Below are 27,429 nucleotides of genomic sequence, written 5' to 3'. Positions count from 1 at the left end.
GTCTTGAGAATGGTAGGTTATATGATTATTCGTGGTAATTCTATATATGGAGGTGATATATTGGGTACTGGATTGTCTTGTTGATAGATTGCGAACTTTGTCGAGCTCAAGATATGTAAACTCGAGAACCCTAAATCTTGGACGAGAGCTCATGGTGTTGAAGAAGACTCTTCAATGTAGGGGTGTGCAAATCCGGGTACCCGGAACTTTCGGGTCGGTGATTTCTCGGCCTGTGTCCCGACCCGATGTTACGGGTATCCGGTAATCGGTACCCGGATTTTGGGGTATTGGTAAGCGGGTATCGGTTTTTGTTTTTTTATTTCAAATATTAATTTAAAAAAATATACAAATTAAATATCGAAATTTCGAATTACACTCTAATATCCGAACATAAAATTTAAAAGTTTAAAACACAAAATCTAATAATTAATATAAATAATTCATTAAGTATAGCGGTATAAAAAACAATAATATTATATGTATAATCCATTTAATTTTCTAAATTCATATATATATTTTACATCTGTCACATACTGTATTTATGACTTGATGTTGAAATTAATATCATTCAATTCTGGGTTATGTTTCAACAAAAACATTACATGCATGGCACAAGATGTAGCCCCACGATTAGCCTCTGCATAAGATACGTGTCTGTAATTTTGTTTGTAAGAAAAAGAAAGAGTAGTGGTTGGTCATTCATACCAGAAATGAAGCGACGGAGGAGAAGGATATATATATGTTAATCATCACATTTGAAAACATATAATTGCTTCTAAATTGTAAGAAAATAGTATTGATGCAAAATAAAACCGTTAGTGTAACTATCAAATAATAATAAAATAATAGAAAAACTATAATGAGTAATGTGTTAGTGGTATGGAAACCACTACCTTAGAAGTAATTTTGTCTAGATGGTGTAATCTCGGAAGTGAGGAGTGGAACCCGCTTATGCTGCCCCTTCGACCATAGATTTTCCAAGAAGTAAAAAAAAAGCCATCAATATATATATGATTACGGAGGATATCTATTATAGGAGTGGTAGATGACAAAAGTGTCAAATGATAATTACCGACTCTAACAACTCACTAATATAGGTAACCAACTCTCGTATTTAGTCTCCACTACTTACATTCCTTACGTATTGGTCAGATGATTTTGGTATCAAGAGCTTTAAAGGTTGAAATTAGAGTTGTAAATTATTTACTTTTTAGTGGGTAAATTATTTATTGGAGAAAATGAGTTATTTTTCTTTGATCGTAACATGTTTCATTGAGCAATGATTTTTCTTTAACTAAACACAAGAATTTATGAAAATATAATTTATGAATGTTTTTCTCTAAACAAACAGACCCATAAAATAATAGTTTTAAATTATACGGCCGTAACAATCACAAAGTTGAAATTTGAATAATCTAAAAAAAACTTGTGAGTGAGAAATTGACGTCATTGAGTATTAGAGAATATCATGAAGTGTTAGGTCTATATTAAGTGGTTTGAGAATGTCAATGTCCCGTAGGAGATGTAGTTGAAGAGTTTCAACGAACGTTTGGATGGTAGGTAGTGTTTTGAATGGAGTTTTATGATTGATGTATAGTGGATGGTATTATTAATCTTCATATTAGAGAAACATTTCATGATCAATGAGTTCTTTAAACAACTTGTCATACTCGAGGTATTGCGAGGTTAAGATTTCTGAAATTGTGAGTAAGACCACTTAGATTTTGTTTGCTAACTCTTAGACTAAATGGGGGCACCAATAATACGTTCATTAGTGGTCTAGTAAATATCGCACACCACCTTTTGATCCTTCTATAACAACAGTCGATTGATCTCTGAGCCTGTAAATTTGGGTGTAGCTTTGTTGGCACGCAAAAGTGTACATGCTTGCTAGTAAGAGCTAAAGAGATGGAAGAGAAAGCAACAAGTTTTACAAAAACGCATATTGGATAAGATGATCTTGGCGGATGGTTTCTTTTTTATTTCATTTATCAAAATTGTTAATGGAAAAGGTGTAGTACCTGTACTATCATGGCCATCAAGTAGCATTGTTAATTGTTTTCTTTTCAATCGGGAAGTTGACAGTACCATTAGTCTAATGGGTAATTGGGAAGCAATATTGAACCGAGCCATACTATGAGAGTCAGAGCATCTACATCAGTTTTCTAGAGTTTGGGCCATAGTCAAGTAGAAAAAGAAAATGGATATTTCATTCGGATTCGGATAGAAAAATAAAAACTCTGATTTTGTAAAGAAGTTTTGAATAAATAGAGTAATTGATTGTGCATTTTACTATCGAATTTAATTATTTATATATCATTTAACTGATGAATCTCAACTGAACTTTGTAACAAATATGAAACTATTAAAATTAGGATAAATTACAAATTTCATCACTAAACTTCATTATCTCTCCTATTTTTCTCATTGAACTTTAAAAATTTTCAATTTCATCACTTAACTAATTCATCGGGTTATTTTTGTCATTCCGCCGTTAAATAGTAACAACATTAATACGATGTCGTTTTAAAAAAAAAAAATTTCACTAAAACGACATCTTTTTGCATCTATAAAAACCCATTTATAACTTCATTAGTGAGGAAGTACCTGAGTGACCAAAAAACCCTAATATTACGTTCAGTGAGAAAATTGAAAAGATTTAGAGTTCAATGAGTGAATTATGAGATAGAAAATAAAATGTAGTTATCAAATTTGTAATTTACACTAAAATTTAAGAATGAAACTAGTAATTAAAGATTTAGTCAATAACAAAGCAATAATAAGTTATTCTAATATATAGGCTTATGTTTTGGGAGTTCGTAGGGTGATGCTTAAACTATATAATGAGGTGGTTAACCGCCTTATTGACGATATCCAAGTTGATCTTAATGTAGAGATGATTGATATTATATGCTCTCCATGTCAAAAAGAAATAGTTCTGGAAAAATGCAGAAAAAACTCGGACAATTTCGTCAATGGAGCTTTCGATATATATGTAAATATATAGGGAGAACAGGTAGTATATTTATAACAATGACACTATGTTGCATTCTGAAAGAATTGCTCCCATATGAAACTTGAATTCATGGTGTGCAGGTGCAAAAACCTGTCAAGGCTGGCCAAGAAGTGAAGGTTTATAAAACGCATGCGTCTGCGCAATCTCGATGCGCTCTCGGGGATCGTTCAAGGTTTCATCCCTCAGTGCCTGAAGTATAGCTGAGCCGACTTCTCCCTGGAACATTCAAATTATATGAATCAGCTTAACTTGGACTTCTCCGGAAACATCACCGGCCGTAAACTCTTCGTCCAAATTAGAAGGGGTGAACTGTCAACGACTAATGATACAAATTATTCCCATCAACAAGTCTACTATTGAATCAACAACTACCAAAAGGGACCAAAATTGTAATTTCACTATTTATCAAAGGGACTAAGGCCCTATCCTGCCCTTTTTGGATTCACCCCGGATCAAAAACCATGTGACTACACATTGATATTTGTTGGCTGCAATTTAAGTAATAATTTTGAGCAGTTAATTGAAGTTCTTGTATTGCTAAAGCCTGGCTATGAGGGAATTTGAAATCACCTTGTTATAAGAATTTTGTATAGAGTCTTCAATAAAGGGCACAACTCAACAGGAGCAACAGGCTTGTTTCCATCAGGATGCAACACACTTAAGCTTGATTGACTCAGAAGTTCATAAAACGCTCCTACTGCAGACACTCCTGGAAAACAATTAACATTTGTTTAATTTTGTTCCCTGATAATCAAATTGTACATGCGACTGGAAAACAATTATCATTTGTTTAATTTTGTTCCCTGATAATCAAATTGGTACATGCGACTTAGAGTCACAGCTGAAATAATATATTGTTCGGTTAGCAATGCCAATTGGTTCAAGCTTCATCAAGTTTTCTGCAATCTCGCATTCATAACCCACAACTATGAGAACCAGTAAGAGACAATGAATGCATCAGCATCATTTACCTTTTCTGCTTCTTTCTTTTCCAAGATTTTCATTTAATTGATGAGATTATCCGTTTATCATTTAGCAAAATTTTAAGGCAATATATGTTGAAAAAGCAATTTTTACCTGAATCATTCCTTTTCCACTGATGCTATCGCCCATATCTCGACTTAGTTCTCCTTTTGCTAACATTTGGCCGTACATGAGTTACGACCTTTTAACAAAGTTACATAAGTGTCAGCCAGCAAAGGGCCTGCAAGCTTCTCAGGTTCTTCAGCCAACAGATGAGTAATAAAATCATTTCCGATGTACAATGTGCAAAATATACTGATTTGCTGGTAGCACTTTCTTGGTCAGGGCTGCCACCATTCCTGAGAAAATCGAACTTGAAAGTCATTATGAAGTTCCAAAATTTAAAACAGTGTGTATACCTTTCGAACTCGAGTGATTAGATCGTTTCGATTTGCATCTTCAAATGTTCTTCCTTTTCAAATGTTCTTCCTTAAGCATTTAAACTATGTCTATAACCTATGTCAACCCAGATTCATTCATCATTACTCAAGAATGTTGTAGTTCAGTGAATGTAAAGATTAGTTTATGAACTCGAGAACCTAAGCTTGCTAATTTATTGGTCAAAAGATTCAGAGGAAGTTACCAGCTCCGATGGCATAGACATTCTTCAGCCCACCCATGACTTCATGAGTCACAAGATCACTGTTGTCCCAAACAATGAAATGGGGCTGTCTTAAGAATTTTGCTAATGGTTTCCTCCACTTTTCGGCTCCACATATTCGAGCGTTAGCATATTCCTTATTGTAGATCTCAGAGGCAATATTCGGTCCCCAAGATAGAGTATGTTCTCTATAGGTATTCCAGCTGCAAAGAAGATGAGCATAAAACTCAAAAACATGACAGATAAAAGGTTTTATTTGCGAGGCAAAAAATAAAAAGAAAAAAAAAAGACAAAATAAACAGATTGCGGATTCTGTATTCGGTATTTCAGAGATGTTAGTTACCACCATTTTTTCTTAGCTCAAAACCATAAGTGTCGGACTATCGATTATGTGGTCAGCAAAATATTATGATTTGAAATTCAAAATTTTCCCTCGTTTCACCAATGCTACTAAACTATGAAACAAATAACCGAGGCATCTCTCAAATGAAGGTACCAAAAATATTGTCCGAGGAAGCTTTAAACATAACATGAACAGTATCTAATCGATAGTAACTCTTACTTGCTCGATTAATCATTTGTGTTGGAGTGATGATAGAGGAACAGATTGCAATGCAGCCTCTATACCCTTCGACAAAGAGATAATTATAGGCACTGTGATTCTTTCTTTCCAATAGTTGTTGATCTCTTCGAATACCTCACGCGTTTCGGTTGAAGGCAAGCCGTTTACGACAATATCAGCATCCCAAACAGCTTCCTGCAAGTTAGTCACAACTTTCAAAGGACAAAGTGGTGTATCAATCATGTTCAAGCAAAACCCATCTTTCAAATCTCATCTGCAAAGAGTGTTCGATCCTAATCTTGCCTCCACATACTTCAAATAGGCACAACGCCGGATCAACCTCCTCAAGACATCTTCCCTTGAATTGATCACTTCGAAGAGATGTTCGGCGGTGGCTCGATCGACTGCTTTCCCGGCCTTCTCCATATTATCTGAACCTTGTCTCGGAACCGGCCGTAGCTATCTTGCAGCAAAGCGGCGAAAACACTCCCCAAGCACCTGCTCCCACACTCACAATCCTCAATGGATCACCATCAGTCTTGCACAAAAGGTGCCGAAACTCATCAAGTTTCTCTTCCAAGCCATTACAGTTGTTAAAAGACCCATTTGGTTTCAAACTCTGGTGCAACGTGTCAATACTCCCTACCATCTTCTTCCAAGAAAAACCCGACACAATAAATAAACAACAAGAAAACCCAATTCTCCAATCCCAAAAAGTATGTAGTATATATGAGCTCCAAAATGATCCCGAAAAATTTTGCCAATTTACCTTCGACTTTATTGGGAAAACCCAATTCTCCAATCCCAAAAGTATGTAGTATATATGAGCTCCAAAATGATCCCGAAAAATTTTGCCAATTTACCTTCGACTTATTTGGCGCTTGCTCTCCTAAAACATCTTCAGTTCCCAAGTTGCTCCCTGATTCAACGAATACATTCTATGGTGGGTTCTTTTACCAAACCAAAGCTAACTTTTGATCACTTCATTTAGATATTCAAACCAATCCAATGTAGAGATTTTTGTTTGAACAGAGTTTCAATATAAAAACAATTTCAGAAGAATGGACCAGCTTATCAAGTGTTGTAAAAGATATAATCTAAAAAACTGGAACAATACTTTGTTTTCTCCGTCTAGAGTTTGTTCATCTACTCAACTACAAACTTCAACGGAAAGATAGAATAATAAAAAAAAGAATAAGACAACCACCCCCAAGAAGAAATAATTGTCAACAAATAATACCAACCTTTTTGTCTTGTTAGTTACAAATAAAGTTTAGAGCTTGAAACTACCTTGCTTCAGAACATGACATCTTTAAAAGTGCATTTCTTTGAGGGAAAAGGAAAGGGATTAAACTAGAAAAACAAATTAAGAACGTGAGAGTTTGATAAGAATGCATTAATATAAGTTGATGCAAAAGTGAAAATGGAACAAGAAAGTGGTGAGTGAGAATGGTGGCAGCTGGCATTAAGATAACGTTGAATTCAGAAGAACGGGTAATAAGTATAACCAATAAGTGAGAGAGAGAGAAAGAGGCTTGATGAGTAACAGTTGAGGTGAGGGCGATCGAGCTGGGAGTGTACCAAGTTGCATAATGGATTATGCGTCCCACGGTCATTTCATAAATTGGATGACATTTTTTGTTTGTTTGTATTTGTGTCTCACTGTTCATATTAGGTCTTACCATTTTGTATAGGCTTATATATAAAAAAACAATTAACATATTTTTTGTGAGCTTTTTATTGCAATCAAATCCATCTTTTTTACGAATTTATCTCAAATTTTTTTATATAAGCGAGAGCTTGAATTCTTCATTTTGTACACCATAGTCATCATCGAGTACTTCAGTTTTTCTTTCTATTCTATTTATTTTTTTTATTTTTTTTCTAAAAATAATTGAGTTTTACTTTCTTATTTCAATGAATAAAATTTGGAACATTGTGTTAATTTTGGACAAAAATTTTCAATTTGTGGTTACATTAATCTACATTAATTTATTTTTAAGACCATGACTTACACAGTACAAGTAGGTTTGGCTCTTAGAGCGTGCACTGTGCGCTATGGACCCTCAAACTTTTATATCTATACTCAGATATTTTAAATTTATAATTGTATCCCTAATTGTTTTTAAGTCTATTTTCTTTCATCTCTCTTATTAGTTCATTCACTTTTGAATTAAATTTAATATTTCTTTCTTTTTCAAATTTCATTATTCAATCTATCAAATATTCTTTAACTTTTAATTTTCTTTAATCTCAATCTATTTAACGATAAAATAATACACCATTCTTTAATATTTTTTTATTATTCAAAATCAAGCTCCATATAATACCCACATATATGTAGATTTAGAGAGTGGATTGAAAGAACATTCATCAGCCGAATTATTTTATGGTACTCTCAAACGATTGGGACATCCTCTTTGCCTCTATATTGTGGTGTTTGTGGACGCATTGAAATCGACCAATTTTTAACCTAATTTTCGACCAGTGGAGAGCGTGTAGACGATGGACACACATTTAAAAAGGAAGCAAGCACTGCTCTAGCAACCCGTCAGCTGGTGATAGGAACCAAGCCAATTCAGTGTTAGTATTGGATCCTGGCAGTGGTGGAATTTTGTGACAGAGATTGGAGGGTAATTTAAAACTTAAAAAATTTATAAGCTTAAATTAAAATTTTCAAAAATTTTGAAGGGTAGTTTATGTTATTTCCAAAAATATTAGGGTGTAACTAAAATTTTTAAAATTTTGAGAGGCCGAAAAAGAATTTTTTTTAAATTATGAGAGAAGATTAATTGAGAACATTCAAAAACTTTAAAGTTTAAGCTGTCGGATGTTGCTCAACCTTGGAGGCTGATGTGTGTTCAAAATCGGTAGTATTTTATCGTTAATTTCGATCTTATGGATTTATTATTGTTGATTTAGTTGTGTTATGCTTTTTTTGTGTGCAGGATCTTACTTCTAGAATTAGTGGTAAAACAGACGCATTTTGCATTTTTATATTATTTGGTCACGGTTGGAGACATGTGCACGACTCTAGGCATGATACGGTCTGACGTGGCAGTTTCTAAAAGGTCCAGTCAGCGGCAGTTTCTAAAAAGTCCAGTCAGCGACAGTTTCTAGAAGATCTAGTCAGCGCGCCTTCTAGAAGATGGACGAGCAGAGTTGCATTAGGAGACTTGTTTAAGGTTTGAATTAGGAAAAATATTATCTTTAGGATTATTTATTTTAATTTCTTTGTTTATCTCTAGGTTTTTAGAGGCTATAAATAGCCTCTTGGGGTAAGCCTAATACACAACTGAGATTACAATATTCTTATTCTTTCTAGTTTTATAAAAATTTCTCCTTTATTTTATTTCAAGTTTTCGGTTTTTAATTTTATTTCAAACTTGTTTTTAAATATGGCTAAGTATGACTTTTGTCATGCTTAGCTAATTTCTCATAAGCCGAGAGTTGAAGCGATGACTCAATTCCAACGGGAGATTGAAACATGCCCTAATAACTTCGGAATATCTCTCAATCTTTGTGCTTATTTTTCAAAAAAACATTTTCAAAATCAAAGATAGATTTGGGTCAAGAGGATGTTGCGATTAAATGTGTGTGAGGAAGGATTGGCTTATTAAAAGCACATGAGGTCGAATGTGAACATACTTGACGAGATAGCTTCGCCAAGAGGGAATTGAGATCGGAATTGACGGTTATTGAAGCAACAATCCGAGTCGGTCGCCACGAACTTAAACGGTAATTGATCTACGATAATTGATGTTGATTAGATCAGTTTTCGAAGCCATAATCAAAGATTTCCTTGGGTATTATGTATATAAGATAGAGTCACGGGGATTACCCTTGTAGACAAAGTAACGATGTGAATCGAAGGGAAAATCTAATTCGATGATCAGAAAAATGAGTTAAAGCGAAGCTTGAGGTTGCTTTTACTATATGAATTTACAACTTTAAATATTTCTTTATTTATTCTAAATCGCTTTTATTATTTGAATATCTTTTTACTAAATCCTCGAATTTTACTATATCACGCCTGGTATAAATAATACATACAGAAATTCAAAATTTTCTAAGTCCATGTGGATTCGACCCTTACTTCTCTTTACTATGTGTTTCCTTATATATTAATTGAGAAGAAGGAATTTATTTTAACATCAAAACGACAGTTGCCAAATTGGCAATGTTGCCAGGGACTTCGCCAAAGTTACTAATTTTTTGTTTGCTTTTAATTTATGACCAGGACTAATCTGGGCACATTAGTGGAGTATGACCCAAAAATTGAAGCCAGAGCTAGGAGACTTTACGCACAGACGTTTCGGGAAAAAAGGAGACAACAATCAAATCCAGAATCAGAATCGTATTCAGGTGAATCCGTTAATACAGAACCAATTCCGATGGTCGATCCTACTATCAGAGTGTTAGTCGCGACCCAACTGAACAAGAGCCTTTGTGCATTGATTATCCCCAAGGAGAAACTCCATACTAGTTGAAAACTGATCTTATTCATCTCCTCCCTATATTCCGCGGATTGCCAAACGAGAATCCACATAAACATCTCACGGAATTTAACATGGTCTGCTTCAGCATGAGACCACAGGGAGTAACCGATGACCAAATCAAAATTAGAGCTTTTCCTTTTTCCATAGCCGATTCAGCTAAGGAATGATTATTTAGCTACCCCTAATTTATTACTACATGGGCTCAAATGACTCGTTTTTTCTTGACAGGTTTTTCCCTGCGACGAAAGTTAGTGAACTACGAAGGAGATACTTGGAATCAAGCAGCTTGATGGAGATTCACTTTACGACTACTACGAACAAACACTCCTTCAATACTTTTATGAAGGATAACTCCCCTGGAAATGAAGATGATCAATGCTGCCAGTGGTGGAGCCTTAGTGAACGACTCCTACTGAGGCTAGGAACTTAATTTCCAATGGCCGCAAATTCCCAATAATTCCGCACAAATAATGAACCTCCTCGAAGGGTTCATGAGATAAGTTCATCTTCTTTAGAAAATAAGATAGATAAATTAACTGAAGTCGTCAACTCTCTTGTTGCAGGAAGATAGGATCAAATAGATTGTGTGGAATATGTACATTACTGATCATCCAACAAACGTTGTCCATTGATCCAAGATGACACAGCAACCCAAGTCAATGCAGTCGGAAAATTTCTAGGGCTCCCCAAAGAGCTTACAATCCCTACGATAATACTTACAACCCAGGATGGAGGGATCATTTGAATTTCAGTTATACTCAAAACTCAAGATTGAATCAAGGTTATCAATTGAGACCACCTCCATTGCCACAACAACCGCATAAGACATCGTTAAAGTCAATTGTCAAGAGGTTAGAACTTTGCAAGAAAAATTCCAGATTCGTACTAAAGCTCAATTACAAAAAATAGACAAGAAAATGAGCCAATTGGCTCTAACCATAGGCCGCTAGGAGTCACAAGGTAAACTCCCATCTCAAACTGAGATAAACCCAAGGGAGAATGTCAGCGCCATCACTCTTTAGAATGGTACAGTAGTGGCGCCACCTGTTTTATCAAATGAAGCAATCCAAAAAGAGAAGAAGACTGATGATTCATAACCCCGAAAAAAGAGTGACGAAGAACAAACGGAACCAACGCCATCTCCCTATGATGTGCCACCACCTTTTCCATCGAGATTAGTTAAAAGGGATAAACAAGCTGAGGAAAAAGGAAATACAAGATGTACTTCGGAAGGTGGAAGTCAACATACCTCTCCTTGAGGTTATCTGAAAGGTTCCAAGGTATGCCTAGTTTTTTAAGGATCTTTGTAGACAAAAAGGAAGCTTACCGGGGTCGATAAAGTGAACTTGGGAGAACACGTCTCAGTCGTCTTCCAACGGAAGTTACCACCGAAACTAAAAGACCAAGGTATGTTCGCAATACCCTGTAAAATTGATAAAGTTTGGATAAAACGAGCCATGTGTGATCTTGGTGCATCTATTAATGTAATGCCTCTATCTGTTTACAAAATGATTATTAACGAGCCTTTGAAGGATACTAAGGTTTCAAAACAGCTTACCGACATATCAGTGATCTATCTGTAACGACTCTTAGAGAATGTATTGGTGGAGGTAAACAACTTACTATTTCCTGCTGATTTTTATATAATCGACATGGAGAATGATCGTACAAGCACATCCTCTGACATCTTTCTAGGACGTCTTTTCCTAAGTACTGCACACACAAAAATTGATGTAAGAAGCAGAATTTTAACTATGGAATTTGACCGTGAGGTTGTTAAGTTTGACGTGTATAAGGCAATGAGATATCCTGACAAAGTGGAAAGTCTAAATTCTATTGATATAATTGATCCTTTGGCTGATGAATTTTTAAGGACTAATTTTTCCTTTGATCTATGAAGGGAGCCAGAAGATCATGATGAGAACATATATTTTGATCATGCCGAATTGTGTTTGATTTTTTCTAAGCCTAAAGTTTTACCCTCTGTGTTGCAGGAACCTGAAGTTGAACTGAAATCGTTGCCGGACCACTTGAAATACATCTTCCTCAGAGTAAACAACACTTTGTCAGTAATTATATCAAAAGGATTATCCGATGAAGAAGAAAAAAACTTAATAACCGTTTTACGCACACACAAGGAAGCTATAGGATGAACCATCGCCGATATAAAAGGGTTGAGTCCATCAACTTGTATGTACAAAATTCAAATCGAAGAAGGCGTAAAACCGAAGAAGGCGTAAAATCGACACGTAAAGGTCAATACCAACTAAATCCGCCAATGATGGAAGTGGTAAAAAAGGAGATACAAAAACTCTTTGATGCATATATCATATATCCAATTTTGGATAGAAAATGGGTAAGTTCGATACATGTAGTTCCTAAAAAAAGGAGTTATTGTGATCGAAAATTATGAGGGAGAATTTGTACCAACACGAGTTCATAATGGATGAAGAGTCTGCATCGATTACAGGAAGTTGAATTTTTTAACTCGAAAAGACCATTTTCCTATTCCATTCATAGATAAAATGATAGAACGATCTGGTAAAACTCACTATTGTTGTCTTGATGGATTTTCAGGTTTCTTCCAAATTCCAGTGGCACTTGAAGATCAAGAAAATATGACATTTACATGCCCCTTCGGCACATTCACTTACCGACGAATGCCTTTCGGACTTTGCAATACAAATGCCACATTTTAAAGGTGCATGATCAGTATTTTTTCTGATTATATTGAGAAAGGTATTGAAGTCTTCATGGATGACTTCACTGTTTACGGTAATTCATTCAATGAGTGTATTAAATCTGAAAAATGTGTTGTGTCGGTGCCTAGAAATTAACCTTATTTTGAATTACAAAAAGTGTCATTTTATGGTTGATAAAGGTTTAATTCTAGGCCATATTGTTTCTTCTAAAGGAATTGTGGTAGACAAGCGATATAATACGTTCACTTCCTTACCCCACTACGGTGAGGGAAATTTGTTCTTTCCTTGGTCATGCAGGTTTTAACCATAGATTCATCAAGGATTTCTCCAAGGTGGCGCAACCATTATACGAGTTATTACAGAAGGATAAAGCCTTCAATTTTGACCAACAATGTAGAGAATCATTCGACGTTTTAAAGGAAAAGTTGGTTTCAATACCCATAGTCCAACCGCCAAATTGGGATTTTCCTTTTGAAGTCATATGTGATGCTTTAGATGGAAGTGTTGGAGCCGTGCTCGAAAAATGATTGGGAAAGAGCCTCACGTTATCGCCTATGTGTCACGTACCTTAGATTCCGCACAACGGAATTATTCAACAACCGAAAAAGAATTATTCGCTGTTATTTTTGCATTAGATAAATTTAGATCATATCTTCTTGGCACTAAAGTTATTGTTTTTTATGATCATGCAGCCTTGAAGTGCTTAGCAAAAAAGAGGCGAATCCACGACTAGTCTGTTGGATTTTACTCCTCCAAGAATTTGATTTGGAAATCAAGGATAAGAAGGGATGTGAGAACTTGGTAGCTGATCACTTAAGTCGGCTTCCAATCTCTATAGTTGATCCTCCAATTCATGAGGAATTCCCGGAGGAAAGCTTGATGATGGCGCAGAAGTCAATGCCTTGGTTCGCAGATATAGTTAATTACTTAGCTACAGGTAAATTACCATATGATTTGAAGATAACCAAAGTAAACCGTATCAAAAGAGAATCTCGCTTCTTCATTTGGGATGATCCGTATCTTTGGAAGCATTGTTCAGACCAGGTAATTCGACTATGTGTTCCTGAAAGCGATGTAAGCTCAATTTTAAATTTTTGTCATTCTTCTTCATGTGGTGGACATTTCGGACCCAAGAGGACTGCTCATAAAATTTTGGAATGCAGATTCTTTTGGCCTCATATTTTCCAAGATGCTTACTTATTTTCAAATCTTGTGATAATTGCCAACGTACAGGTAATTTGAATCGAAGAAACGAAATGCCTCTTAATCCTATTCATATATGCGAAATATTTGATGTTTGGGGACTTGACTATATGGGTCCTTTGGTTTCTTCGTTTGGCAATTGTTATATAATTCTTGCGGTTGACTATGTTTCGAAGTGTGTAAAAGCTAAAGACACTCGAAGCAACGATGACAAAACTACTATTCAATTTCTAAAGAATTGTATTTTTTCCAGGTTTGGTACACCAAGAGCGATTATAAACCGGCATACACTTCATTAATCAGGTAATTGATGTGATTATGAAAAATCATGGAGTAAATCACAGGATTGACACGGCTTATCATCCACAAACGAATAGACAAGAAGAAATTTTAAACCTTGAAGTAAAGACGATTCTTGAAAAAATAGTCAAGCCAAATCACAATGATTGGAGCTTAAAATTGATTGACGCTTTGTGGGCTTATCGAACTACATATAAAGGACCTATCGACATATCACCATATCGCCTTGTATTCAGTAAGCCATGTCATTTACTTGTTGAGCTGGAACACAAGGCATATTCAGCTGTAAAGCAATGCAATATGGAGTCAGAAGCGGTTGGCAAAACACGAAAGTTACATATACAGGAGCTTGAGGAAATTCGCAGAGATGCTTACGACAACGCCAAAATATATAAAGATAAAACAAAAGAATTCTATAACCAAAAAATTGTTTTTAAATCTTTTTCTGTAGGAAAAAAAGTTCTTCTTTTTAACTCAAAGTTAAATCTTTTTGGAGGTAAACTTCGATCGAAGTGGAACAGACCTTACACGGTAACTTAAATCTTTTCTCATGGCATAGTTGAACTTGAAGGTGGTTCGGGTACTCGATTTAAAGTCAATGGGCACATGATTAAACCATATTATGTGAATAGCCAAGCTTGCTTAATTGAAGATCTCGACTTGGAAGAACCTGTAGTCTGAATCAGGTCATCGAGCTAACGACGTTAAACAAAAGCGCTTCATGGGAGGCAACCCATGGTTTTTTTATTCCGTTACATTTTCATTTTCATTTTCAATTTTAATTTTAATTTTGATTAAGTGTGTTTCATTTAAATTTATTATTATTTTGCAGGAACCTAAAGTTTTTCAAACTTAAACAACGAAGATTTGCGAAGTTATCATCCGAATATTGCCAAATTCAGACAGCGGGAGCAGTGTAAGTCATGCAAAATATTGAAGTATCGATACTACTCGGGCAATATCGATATCATGGAAGCATAATCGAAAAATGGTACCGATACTTTGTAGACAGTATTGATACCACAACAACAGAATAAAAAAATGGTATCGATACCATTAAATGGTATCGATACTACTATATAATAGTATCGATACTCCTATGACAGTATCGGTACTGTTGATTTACTATGGCGCATGTTAGCGCACTTCTAAGGAGACTGACGCACGTTAGCAAAACCCAAAAAATTTCCCTCTTTTTTTTATATTTCTGCCGCCCCCACTTCCAAATCCTCAATTCTCTTCCTTTTCTCTTTGACCGTGGACCCCACTCCTTTTCTTATCACTTCATCTTTTTACTTTTAAACACAACTTTTATTCCCATCAAAAACAAATTTCACTCAAACTTAAATACCCCCACACACGACAGAACCAAATTAAACCCAACCTCCTCTTCCTCTTATTCCAAACAATTCTTTCCTTCCCCAAAAACATCATCGTTTCTTCTTCTCCTCACCATCGCCGGCCTACTCTGCACTTGCCAACGTGTTTTCACGCCATCCGCTCCTCTCTACTCCACGATAGTGCGCACAAGAAATCAACCGAACAACACCAACGCTCCTCCACCCACCGTCCTTAGAGGACGTCTTCACTCCAATGCGCCGGTATTTGCTGAGTTGCACAACAATTCTGACTCCGTTCCACCGCCACCCTCTGTTCGCCCGATGCAAGGTCGTGGCCATGCTCTAACCGCTCCATCTTCACCATATTATTCGGTGTTTGCACCGACCGTATCCCTACGCTCCGGGCCGAGCACCTCTCGCCGTCCGTCACCACCACACTCCCTATCTCCATCGTTTCACTCAATGTCGATAGTAGCATCATTGTCTCATCCGCAACCCATCGGGCTTCCCATCGTATTCAATGCATTCGACGGCATCGGACGATGCTCCAGAGGTAAACTCTCCTCTTATTTCTGTTCAACCTTTGCTAATGTACCATCCGATTTATGGTTTTATAGAGGACTTTACTACTGGCTGTCCACCCCCTAGATCCCTTTCCCGCGACATCAAGCTCTCGATAATAACCCGGGCGACATGCTTTGCTGGCCTGTTCCTCTTGCTCGGGTGATGTCCCTGCTCCTGACGATCAACCGGATGCCCACGAGAATCCCGAACGTAACTGACGGGGTCAGTCGTATGCTGTCCCCACCAAAGAAATTCTGGATAGTTACTTGCAGTTCTCGGATGAGGAATCGGTATGTTTTGAGTCAGTAAGACATCGTCCGTTTCATGTAGGTAAATATATTCCGACTCGAACTTTAGAACCCTTGCATTTATGAGAATTTGTCCATACTTATTTTGCTAACATTGGTTGGACTTTATATCCTCTAACTAATTGTGGAACATTTTATGAACTTGTCTTCGAATTTTACGCCACTTTTAATTTTTTGCCGAGTCGTCTTATTAATGTTGATTCACCCGATGTCGTTACATTCCGATTATGCAGACACTATTTTTCCATGTCTATTTTTGAATTTAATCTTGCTATGGAGTTCGTGACGGATGTCACGAATCCTGCGTATCTGACTGCTTTGCTTGAGATTTCGCAGGACTTCCATGCCGATATGGCCTACGAGATACTAACATGCATGGATGGCCATACGTTCAACGCTCGTTCAACTCGAGCTCATCTTATCCTCGACCCGGCCTTGCGCTACATACATCATTTCCTCGCCTATAATTATTCCGGCTGGAATGACTCGTCTTCCTCCTTGAGTCGAGTTGAACTCTTCTTTTTATTGTGAATGTCAGCGGGCCAGCGGGTGAACTTGGGATTTTGGTTTGCTCAGACCTTTGAAATTGTTATTCGATCCAATTTCCCACTTATCATTGGCTCTTACTTTACTCATTTACCCTCTCGCATCGCTAATTTTGACGTTACACGGTTTACTTATGCTTTTTCTACAGATGCTTTGGATGAGCGATGCTTGGATTTGATGGACGTACTTGCTGGAACCCCGAGCGCACCATACTTTGTTCCACCGGGTGTCTTTACTCCTCGTCACAAGCAATTTTTTGTTCGTCGTAATTCGCCACAACCGCCACCTACAGTACCTCACCCGAATATGTAGTCTCAAATGGATAAAGTTTACAGACGCCTCCATTCCATTGAGACAAACATTACCAAAATCCTTTCTTATCTCCATCCCAGTGCCTCCTACCGCGGCCGAGGTCGTGGCCGTGGTCGACATTAAATCCAGGAAGTACTCTATTCCTTCTCTTGCACTTTAATTTTACGTTTTGAGGCAAAACACTTTAAGTGAGGGGGAGTAGAGTGTAAGTTGAATTTCCCTTTTGCTTATCTTTATGTTTTGATTCTAGTATGTGTTGGTTGGATTTGCGAAAATTTCATTGAATTTCTTTTTCTTATTAAATATTTTTTGGAATACTATGCTTGTTTGGGGACACAAAATTGTTTAGGTTAGGATGTTCTTCATAGCGAATAGCATGAATTGTGATCAAGTTGGTATTTTTATGATATTCAATGATTTTGTTGGTTGAAATGTCCTTAGCTTAATTCATGAAAACAATTTGGTGAGATTTGAGCCTTTACGAGCATATCATTTTGCTCTCATTTTGTTTGATTGAGTGTATCGAATTTGACATTGGTATTCTAGAACCTTCCTTTTAAATATTGTCGAGATTACACATGAACATGATGCTTAAAAATGATTTTGGCACCTTAGGATTAACCATTCCGTTTTCCCCCACTAAATTGCTTACCCTTGCATTTTCCCCTAGTTAACCACTTTTGAGCATATTCCCATTTCTTTGTTTTCACCATATATTTATAAACCCAAGCCTTTTTATTTTATCCATCTCTTCTAGCCTTTTCAGGGCAAGTGAATAGTTTAGTCGATGCATGCTCCATAGAAAAAAAAGAAAAAAACATGTTCAGAAAAAGAGAGAGAGAAAAAAGACGTGAAAAAAATGGAAAACAAAAAAAATGTGAAAAAGAAAAAAATCAAATGCATTTCGAAAAGAATTTTGTTGTTTGATAGTTTGTCTTTTTATCTTGTCGTGCTTAATGTTTTGATGAAGTTGAACTTATTATTTGTTAGTTCCTTGCCTTGAATTCTAGTCGTATTAATTAGCTTTTTCCCCACCTTTACTTAAACCCCGTTACAACCAATAAAAGACCCTTTGATTTATGCATCTTGTTCTTATTAGTAGTGGAGATTTGATTTACTTGTATGCCTATGGTAATATCTTGTCGGTTATGACATTGTGAACTTCTATACCCCAAACACATCGAGTGATTTGAGTGAATCCCGGTAAGGTGTTGAGTTATAGGCATTGAGATTAATGAATGAATGTATGTTACAATTGCATTTAACTTATTCAAATTGGTGATGTTCAATTGATTGATTTCTTGACTTGAATAATTATTGTGGTCTCTACCTTGCTTACTTGATGTGAAACTTGACAAAGAAAGATAAATGATTTTTTTGACTTATTTGATTATATTATATTTGAGGACAAGCATGAGATAAGTGAGGGGGAATTTGATGAGTGTTCAGAATCGATAGTATTTGCTCGTTAATTCTTCGATCTTATGGATTTATTACTGCTAATTTGGTTGTGTTATGCTTTTTTTGTGTGCATGATCTAACTTTCCAGAATTAGTGGTAAAACGGACGCATTCTTGATTTTTTTATTATTTGGTCAATGCTGGAGATATGTGCACGACTCTGAGCATGACACGGTCTAACGTGGCAGTTTCTAGATGGTCCAGTCAACAGCAGTTTCTAGAAGAGCTAGTCAGCACGTCTTCTGGAAGATGGACGAGCAGAGTTGCATTAGGAGACTTGTTTAAAGTTTGAATTTAGGAAAAAATTATATTTAGGATTATTTTATTTTAATTTATTTGTTTATCTCTAGGTTTTTAAAGGCTATAAATACCCTCTTGGGGTAAGCCTAAATACACAACTGAGATTACAATCTTCTTCTTCTTTCTAGTTTTATAAAAATTATCTCATTTATTTTATTTTCAAGTTTTTGGTTTTTACTTTTATTTTCAAACTTGTTTTTAAATATGCTAAGTATGACTTTTGTCATGTTTAGCTAATTTTCTCATAAGCCGAGAGCTGAAGCGATGACTTAATTTCAACGGGAGAATTGAAACAGGCCCTTAATAACTTCAGAATATCTCTCTCAATCTCTGTGTTTATTTTTCAAAATGAAAACAGTTTTCAAAATCAAAGATATACTTTGGTCAAGAGGTTGTTGCGATTAAATGTGTGGGAGGAAGGATCGACTTATTGAAAGCACATTAGAATTCTTGGGAACACAATTGGTGAGATAGCTTCGCCAAGAGGGAATTGAGATCGGAATTGATAGTTATTGAAGCAACAATCTGAGTCGGTCGCCACAAACTTAAACGGTAATTGATCTATTACAATTGATGTTGATTAGATCAGTTTCCAAAGTCAGAATCAAAGATTGCCTTGGGTATTCGGTATACAAGATAGTCACGGGGATTGCCCTTGTAGACAAAGTAACCGACGTGAATCCCGAAAGGAAAATCTAATTCGATGATCATAAAGAAATTGAGTCAAAGCGAAGCTTGAGGTTGTTTTTATCATATCAATTTAGAACTTTAAAATCTTTTCTTTATTTTTACTCTAAATCACTTTTATTATTTGAATATCTTTTTACTGAACCCCAATTTTACTATATCATGTCTGTTATAAAGAATACATAAAAAAATTCATAATTTTCTAAGTCCTTGTGGATTCGACCCTTACTTCTTTTTACTACGTGTTTCCTTATTTATTAATCGAGAAGAAAGAATTTATTTTGACATCAAAACGACAGTTGTCAGAAGCCGAGTTATGGGATATTTTTGAAAGATTTAAGCTAGCTTGGGTCTTAGATCTATGTCAACTTTTTATTGAAATGGACTGTAGAGAGGCTCTTTCGATAATAAAATTTGATTCAAGTATGGGTGTGGGATCACTAATGGTGCACCATATAATTGAGCTTTAGATCCTAATTGAGAGATTCTGTTTACTTATGTTCTGTGGGAGCACAAACAAATGGCGGATAGCATGGCAAAATTAGCGTGGAATCGATCGTTTGGAAGTCATATGTTTCATGAACCATCTACAGAGATTGGACTAGCTTCTTATTAAGATAATCAGGACTGCCTGATTGACACCTAGCTAGTTTCTCAACCTTTAGTTTTTTTTTCCATAAAAAATAATGTGTTTGAAATTTATTTATCATTTATTTATTTATTTATTAATATAATAATAAATTAATAGTTCGATATACTTTTATTCTATATTAGTTTATTTTTGAGTTTTCACTTAGGACCCTAAAAATATTCAAGACGGCTCTAAGTACAATAACCATATTCTTTATAGGTTCATATGGATCAAGTTTAATTGGGGAGGATATATTTCCTTTATACTGATATGGAAAATAAATTCTCACGAGAGTATAAGATATACGTAACCCAAATGATACTTATTAGGCCCATACAGAGGATAAATTTACATGAGAATAACTTTCACCCGTACTTAATCAGGATAAAATTCGGGTAGAAAGCTCATATGTAAATACTCGTGATGTGTGAGAAGAAACTCACAAATCTTTGATCAATGCACACAAGAAAAATATTTTTAAAAAATCAATAAATTGAAAACACAATATGATTTAAAAATCAATAAACCTGAGATTTATTTGGGAGAGTTCAAGAGTTGATTATCTATTGGAAATATAAACACCCCTAAAACACTCGAGATTAACACAAATTGATTATGAGTTGTCTTAATAATGGAATTTATAAATTCTAGCCTAAATTTAAAATATGATCATTTTACCTAAAAAAAGGTAAATATCATAATATATACATTAAAATTATATTCTATACGATAATAAAATTATACGTAATATAAGATAATAAAAATATATATATATATATATATATATATATATATATATATATATATATATATATATATATATATATATATATATATATATATATATATATATATATATATATATAATCATGTAATATATTTAAGATCCTTTGTTATCAATGGTCTTAAAATACTAAAAACTTTTCAAAAATTTTAATTTAACCTTAATCTCGCCTTGAACTTCGAATACAATATCTCCCGTTTTTAATTTAATATATATGTTTTTTTTTTAGAATGTGAGCGAACCTCTTCAGAATGAAATTGGTAGCGAGTTCTAATTTACGAAGGTTGATTACCTTGGTATGCATTGGGAGTGCCTTTACTCCATACCCGATTCATCTATGCCACATACAATTATATTATTCAAAAGGTTCGAGATAGGCTATCGAGATGGAAAATTAGATACTTGTCTCTAGTAAGATGTGTCATCTTAGCTAAGTCCGTGCTTGCAGCTCTGTCGGCATATGCCATACAATGTTTTACCTCCCTCGATGGATTTGTCATGATATCAAAAGCCTCATCCGAAATTTTATAATAGGGGAAGTCGGACACTAAACAAAGGATCCACCTAGTTCGTTAGGATGAAGTTTGTGTGCTTGACTTCAAAGGGACTTGATGTTCGGTGTAAAGGATTTATGTATTTGATAATTTTAACATTTACAAGTGATGTGTATATATAAGATTACAAAAAGATCTAATCATTCAAAGATGAGGAAAGTCAAATGTGTATACAAGGTAAGATTTATACTAAGGTATAATTGAATTAACTATAATTAGATTAGGTTAGATTGAATACGCCCCGTAAGATAAATGATCGATCAGTGACACCAATCTTGGACCAAAAATGAAGAAAGAGATTCCTTCCTAGAGGTTTGGTGAGAGTGTCTACAATTTGAGATTTGGAGTGGATGTATTAAACCATTAGTGAATCTGCAACAACTAAGTCACGAACAAAGAAGTAATCGAGTGCATGATGCTTCATACGAGAATAAAGACATGGTTTTTACAAACATATGTGTCACTAAGATTATCGTAAAAAAAGATGGTGGTTTGCTTACTGACACACTAATTTCTTGAAGTATATGTTGTACTCAAAGTAGTTCATCAATTGCATTTGCCACAACATGATATTCAACTCCCATGAAAGAACAAGAGACTATTTTCTAATGAGCTGACTTCCATGAGATGAGATTAGAACCAAGATAAGTAGCATATCCAGTAGTAGATTTTCCATCCATGGAGGATCTACCTCAGTCTGTATCGATAAAAGCAATGAAATGAATTGAAGATGTCGAATGAAAAAAAATCCATAAAAAAACCTTTTAGACAACACAAGATGAGTTTAGTTATTGTCCAATGTATAAGTAAGGGATCATGCATGTACTATGATAGACGATTAATAGCAAAAATAATATTCGGATGAGTAAGTGTAATATACAGAAGATGTAACACCCATCTCTTGTATACATTTCCGTACACGAGATATATATGTCACATCACTTTTAAAGCATTTCCTTATTTGAAAATTTGTAAAATTTTGTTCTTTTTTATAAAACATTTTAATTTAATGACAATAAAACATTTATTAAACTTACGTAGGTAAATAAAAGTAATGTTCAAACATTTCATCTTTTTACATCATGGTAAATCAAATACTTTTCAGAGCGTTTTTACTAAGTCTATTACATGTCAACTAAATACATCAAATGTAGACATGGATGTCGTATAGTTACTGATGAGGCGACCCCTGCTTTGTGATGTTAAATGATCTCCTTACTCCACTTGTATAATAACCTACGCATGCAATTAACACACGCTAAGAAATTTCTTAGTGAGGCATAAATAATCATAAGTAAAATTCTAAACACGAGTATATCATAATCATTCTGATATCAATTAATTCTTTCAATTTATTACAAACTCTATAGTTTGCACCTGTAGTGCCAATACGGTAATTCAAAAATTTACTATAAATTAAGTAGTTTGTACACCCAGTGCCAATACAGAAATTTAAAAACTTATTATGAATTTCTTAAGTTGCACATATAGTGCCAATACGAAAATTCGTAAACTAATTATGAATTTCTTAAGTTGCACACACAGTGCCAATACAAAAATTCATAAACTCATTATGAATTTTTTAAGTTGCACACACAGTGCCAACACGGAAATTCATAAACTCATTATGAATTTCTTAAGTTGCACACACAGTGCCAATACGGAAATTCATAAACACATTATGAATTTCTTAAGTTGCACACACAGTGCCAATACGAAAATTCATAATCTCATTATGAATTTATTAAGTTTCACACACGGTGCCAATACGAAAATTCATAAACTCATTATGAATTTCTTAAGTTGCACACACAGTGCCAATACGAAAATTCATAAACTCATTATGAATTTCTTAAGTTGCACACACAGTGCCAATATGGAAATTCATAAACTAATTATGAATTTATTAAGTTGCACACATAGTGATATAAGGTGATCTACACGCTTTGATGGAAGAGGGTAGATAGCCTTATTGTGCCCCAGTCTAGGATTGACAAGTAATGATGTCCTTGAATTATAAGCTTGGGCTGCAAATAAGATAAGAAAGAAATAAGATTAATATTGGAATAATAAATGGAAGAATAAGTTAAATGATGAAATGAAATAGTAGGGATAGAGATGGCTACGGAAATGATGGTCTTGATGGATGAAGTTGATAGTGTTGATGTTGAAATGGAGATGGTGTTGTTGTTGTATCGCAAACACGCCAAAGATGAAATAGTGCTAAGGAGCACAATCCCAGTTTTCACAAACTTGTTTGAGGGGTGGTGATAGTTTCTTCAACCCTCTAGATATTAATCTAAGAATTTTGGAATCAGGATGGAAGGAATGACGCCACAAGTATAGGAATGGTAAGGTGTTGGTTTGGTCTTAAGGATTCTTTGAATGCATTTGGAAGTTATTTGGGCTCCAAAATGGAGAAGAATGAGTCTTTGGCCGAATAGGAAACATCCCTTGGTGTTTTGGCGCCTATTTGATGTCACATGGAGTGCATATGCTTGAATGATGCACATGGCAGCTTACATGAATGCACATGGGTCTTCTTGCAATGCTTTGGTGAGGTTGTAGCCATAGGATGATGTCTTGAAGTCCATGGGCAGCCTAGAGATGAGCTAGCTTCAAGGTAAGCTAGGTGAGTGCCTTGGTAGCTAACTAGGTGAGTTATAGCTTGATGAACTCAAGCTAGATAGCTTTGGTCTTATCAGTTCTTCAGCTACTCTCCCAGCTACATCCATCTACCTTTAGTCCACTTTTTAGTAATTTGGTCCAAAGCTCTCCTCCAGTTAAGTTTAGCTATATGCTAGCTCCTCTAGCTAAGTTGAAGCTCCTTAAATGATGAAATGAGCTACCATAACATTCATGAGCTAGTGTGAGCTGCTATGCTTGTCATTTTAGCTAACCAAGCTACCATAATATGCCTTGCTTTTTGTTTCACCTATATGAATCAACAAACAAATCAAGTAAGCAACGTGTGAGCTCATATAAGGTAAAATGTATGTTATCGTGATGTGTTTGAATGATATGAGCTATGAATGATCATCTAGAAGCTAAGATAACATGTATATAAGCTAGATAGAAGGCATAGGACATTCATGACCTTTAGGAAAACATATATGAGCTAGAAAATAGATGCATGCATGCAAATGAGCTAAAGAAACATGGATTTATAGCTAGTGAGCTAATGTAAACATAACATGAGCTAGAATAACATGACATGAGTTAATGAATGAATCTAAAACGTATGTTAACATAATATAAAGCTAAGTAAAGATGTGAAAACATATGTTATGCGTGAAAATCATATAATATGCAAGTGAATGATAACATATGATTATTCAAGCATAGTTTTAGGAGCAAAAGCATGCTTATAACATTATGAGATGCATATAGAAGATAAGAAAGGATAAAGTAAGGAAGAACTCCCTTAGAACCAGCTTTGAATAACATCCACGGTGTGATCAAGTCATGGAGAAAGTTGGAGCTATACAGGATCACATCATCCTCCCCTTCTTTTAGACGATTTGTCCTCAAATCAAAAGGTGAATTCTCCTTATTGTCTTTCCATTCAAATGTTACTGATTTGTCTTCAAAATATATCCATTCAATAGCAACTTGTTCAAGACATTCCCTTTCGAAAAGATCTATGAAATGATCTTTGTGAAAAGTTATGAACCTTGAATTAGTACCTTGAACCTTCTTGTCCTGAAAAGAAAGAAAACTTTCATATGTAAGGGAATTATGAACCATTGTTAGGTTGAAAGTATACTCCCTATTCACATCTTTTGGATGGCCAAGAGTGATATATTTTAAATCACAAGAGATGTTGCTTTGAACGTTCATAACTTTTGGCATTCTAAAAGACACATTCTTTGTTCCTCCAAAGATCATGTCCTTTGATTGAAGAGTCACAACCTTAGGTTCTTGAAGAGTCACGTCCTTTAAGCCTTTATCAATCACACCTCTTGGCTCTTTCCCATGACAAGTTGTGCCTTTTAGATTGTCTGCAAATCAAAGAAAAGTTCTGCAATTTCATGGTTAGAATAATCATCCTTGATCTTTTGCCTCGTCCATAAGCATTCTCGAACGACCTTATCATCAAAAATTGATAAGATTATACCATAGACATGAATCGATTTGCTGCAAAATAAATCAAAACATGTAAATGGAAAACTATTGACAAGATGAAAGGAAATATCAAACCAGGGTGGATGTTTAATGGGAGTTGGTTGCTGAATTCTTTTATGGATTGGAAATGTACTTGGAATGTCAACGAACACAACTCTTGGCACTTCAAGTAATGATTCTTTTGGAACATCAAATGGAATGACCTTTTAAATATCAAGAGACATGTTTTGTGAATCACCAAAAGTCATAACTATTGGTTCTTCAAAAGTCACATCTTTTGGTTTTCCAAAAGCCATGATTTTTTAATCATCTCCTTGAAAAGATATGTCTTTTGAATTATCCTGCAAAATAAAAGAGAGAATAGGAGAAGAAGTAAGGTTAGATAAAAATTGTTCTTCACTCTCATCTTTTCCTCCAAATTCATTCTTTTCAACTCCAACGGTTTATGCATCCACTCTCTGTTCATCATTTTCAACTCCAACATTTTGTTCAACTTCAAAATGCTTTTGTTCATTTGAATTTTTCTCCAAACATTCTTCAGTTGCATTGTCTTTAAGTTGTTCTTTCATTGCTTCAATTTTCTTCTTCAAGGAGTTTTGATATTCATTTACTCGGCTAGGAGATAGTGGAGTTAAGATGATTTTCCTTTCATTGTGAAAGAAAGAGTATCAGTTTGTGAAACCATCATGGACATCCCGCTTGTCAAATTGCCATGGCCTCCCCAAGAGTAAATGACTCATATTCATATGTACCACGTCACATAAAATCTCTTCTTCGTAACTTCCAAGTGAGAATGGAACAAGTAATTGTTCAGTAACCTTCATTTATTCATTGCCATGCAACCATTGCAATTCATATAGGATGGAATGTTTAATCGTTATAAACCCCAATTTCTTCACCATGTATGTTCTTTCAATGTTTGTACAACTTCCTCCGTTAATAGCTACAAGACACACTTTACTATTTACATGGCAATAGGTGTTAAAGGTGTTTGTCCTTTGCTGTTCATCCTCCATTGTTTGGAAAGATGGAAGATCACAAGACATTATTAGTATAAAATAAATAAAATTAAAACCTTACGATCACATTCACAAAGCCTCACAATCTTCACTCCAAAGAAAAGATAAGATCACTCCACTCAACACTCATGTTTACTCTTGGGAATATGACTTGGCTTTTAACAATTCCCCTTCTGATCTCACTCTCTCAGTAGCTTTTTTCCACTCAATTTCTCTTGTTTGAAGAACTTACTCAAGATTATAACAAGTTAATTCTTTTTCTTGTGTGCGCCGGCTGCAAATAGGTTAGAGTAAAAAGAATAGAAGAAATGGAAAGGTAGAAGAAAGGATTCAAAGGTATTAAAAGAAAGGAATGGTTGAAGACAAAGAAAATCAAAGGATAGAAAAGGAAGAGGTGACTTACAATTCAAGAAACAACACTTACTGCAACCTTTCTTAAGAAACAATAAGGTTATCTTCTCTTAGTGTAGATGGCCTCTTTGATGTACTTTGAAATGGTAGAGCACTATCATTGGCTTGTTTTCTCTTTTTGATTTTCTTTTTCTTTTCTTTTTGCACTCCAATTTTGTTGAAGGAGCCTTTTCTCTTTTGAACTTCTTTTTGCTTTACACACCAATGACACTTTTGTTGTCAATCCAACTATGCTCTGATTACCGCTTGATATAAGGTGATCTACACGCTTTGATGGAAGAGGGTAGATAGCCTTATTGTGACCCGATCTAGGATTGACAAGTACTGATGTCCTTGAATTATAAGCTTGGGCTACAAATAAGATAAGAAAGAAATAAGATTAATATTGGAATAATAAATGGAAGAATAAGATAAATGATGAAATGAAATAGTAGGGATAGAGATGACTACAGAAATGATGGTCTTGATGGATGAAGTTGATA

At 35.0% G+C, this 27,429-nt stretch overlaps 1 pseudogene; it reads right to left on the bottom strand.

Annotated features, from left to right (window-relative positions):
• Positions 1 to 2,980: 2,980 nt before the first annotated feature.
• On the bottom strand, positions 2,981 to 5,978 carry LOC120130167 (annotated as a pseudogene).
• Between the last annotated feature and the right edge of the window lie 21,451 nt (positions 5,979 to 27,429).

This window comes from Hibiscus syriacus, unplaced genomic scaffold (genome assembly GCF_006381635.1).
Source record: "Hibiscus syriacus cultivar Baekdansim isolate YM2019G1 unplaced genomic scaffold, ASM638163v2 tig00110528_pilon, whole genome shotgun sequence".
Lineage (NCBI taxonomy): Eukaryota > Viridiplantae > Streptophyta > Magnoliopsida > Malvales > Malvaceae > Hibiscus > Hibiscus syriacus.
The sequence above is the reverse complement of the archived record's forward strand: the minus strand, read 5'-3'. Positions and strand labels throughout refer to the sequence as shown.